Source organism: Cottoperca gobio, chromosome 3 (genome assembly GCF_900634415.1).
Source record: "Cottoperca gobio chromosome 3, fCotGob3.1, whole genome shotgun sequence".
NCBI classification, from domain to species: domain Eukaryota; kingdom Metazoa; phylum Chordata; class Actinopteri; order Perciformes; family Bovichtidae; genus Cottoperca; species Cottoperca gobio.
Genome location: NC_041357.1, coordinates 13566851 through 13569190, shown reverse-complemented (window position 1 = coordinate 13569190; position 2340 = coordinate 13566851).

Genomic DNA, 2340 nt, shown 5'->3' with positions numbered 1-2340 from the left:
CATTACTGCTTTCTGGGGAATACAATAGGGAAGCAGTATGCTAAAAATATATATGTATATATATACAGTATGTGTGTATATATATATATATATATATATATATATATATATATATATATATATATATATATATATATATATATATATATATTGTGGCAAGTTCTTTCTGTTCTGCAAAACACTTTTAATTCTTGTTACAAATGACCCTGGCAGTGGGCAGGTTGTAACAATGGAACTTGTATTTGAAATCAATACATTAATGATGTGATGTAGTACTATTTGTAGTACACACTTAAGGGCACGTTGTGTCTAAATCTTTGATCTCTAACAGACATTCAGGGAGTTATAGCTGCTGAGACAAAACAGTTATACAACCATCCCCAGTCTCCTCCAGGTTTAAAGAAAAGGTCCCCATTTTTCAAGTCCACCTTCAAACAATACTTACATGTCCATATGTACTCTGAAAGACTGGTCGCTTTGATCACTATATACTGGCTATGAACTTAAACCTGCTGAAAAAAGGTGTGAACACAACATGGACATATCAACACCTTTCAAGGTTATTTGCACGTCCAGCAGTTATGGAGCAACATTATCATTCATCTGAAATGGGGTTCCTGGCCACCTAAGTGCAATATTCACTCTGTTTTAGTCTCCAAATATCTGTCTCTTTAGATGCTCAATGCCTCCACTGTGTTAACCAGCTAGTCGCTAACTGTCTGTTTAGCTGAGTGTGCAGGTAGTTTTTAGAGCTTTTTTTGCTGATGGAAAAACCGCATGTTGCTTGGTAATTGTATACAATGACAAACCGATCTGATGTCAATGGTCAGGGCACTCTGTACATCTGGCAGTAAATAAAGCTTTAAAAGTTCAAGTGTCCAAGAGGGGATGTCTATTTATAAAGGCACTTTGTGTTCTAACTTTAGTATGCACAACTCTGGTCTGAATATGGGCACACATTCTGACAGCGAGGTGCCATAATGGGAAGCCTCAAGTTGTAGCTGATAACTATTGGAGGCTTTGTCCCCACATGAATTTGACCTCACTGCCAGACCTTTGCCAAGCAGGTCATCACCTCTATTTGTCATTTCAGTACTTTCCATTGGAGGAAATCAATCTGAAGGGGTTAATCAGTTCCCACTCTTTGCTGAAGTCTCCAACATTGGGTTTTAATTGGCTTTCCAGGAAAGAGAATAGTAATCATGCTCTTGAATTAGCAGGCTAAGCTTCTGTCAGCTGATGTGTAGCGAGTTGAGCGGCTTATGCTGGATTTTATTTTTAACCTGACAACACCTGACAGGCCCGGGACCTGGGGCAAACCTCAGAGGGCGAGTGGAGAGTGTTAATCGAAGGAGGGGACATGAGAAAGTGAGGTACGTAGGAGCAAGACTACGGAGAAATTAAACACAATTAGTCGTAACTCGCAGAACAATGTGCGGATGATGAATGTGCAGCAGAGAGGGAGGATTGAGGAGTTTGTCTCGTGGTGGCGGTAATAAGGAAGTCGGTGGGAGTGTTGACAACTGAGAAGAGATGCTGACATATCATATCAGAAACATCTTTCTGTAACGGACGGATCGGAGGGAAGCGGAAGCCACAGGACAGAAATTAGACGTGTTTACGGAGGATATGTGAGGCAGTGGGAGTGAAAGCACATGAGTTTCATTTTGACCTGAGTTTAGTCTTTAGGCGCTGATCAGGTACCTTAGCTTTCATCAGAGTACTCCAGCAGGGTGTTATTAGTGCCTCTGAGGATTGTATTGTTACCAAGAGAGCGGTGAAACAACAAAGCTGGTTTATTTTTCCCAGCAGGAAGTAGCAGCAGTGACAAACTCAAGCCCAGCTGTGGCTGATCAACCAGCTCCAACTTTTGTACCACAGCGTCTCCCTTCCTGTAAGATTACAGTTGTTTAAATGGCAGCAGAGTTTCTGCTCTATGCAGAGAATTGTCATTATAATCTAGTTTTCAACCCGTTTGGACATGTGGACAAACTGTTACCTATATAGAAATATGCAAAAGCTTTTAATGAAATCCTTCTCACGTTTTGGCACAGAAACGATTCACCTCAACACCGACAGAATCATACATCATGTCAGGCACTTGTACTTCATCTTTCCTTTTTTTATGCATACTAAGATTTTACATACAAAACATACAATCAGCTGATAAAATAAGATGCGTTGTAATAGATTAAACTACCAATATGGTTTAAATCCTCCCCACCTTGAGCAGCCAATGCTGATGCATCAGGAATCAAACTTAATATACTGACGAGGAGCTTCTACATAATGAGTTTTACTGTTATACTCAACGTATGTCAATATTTAGAGATTTAAACT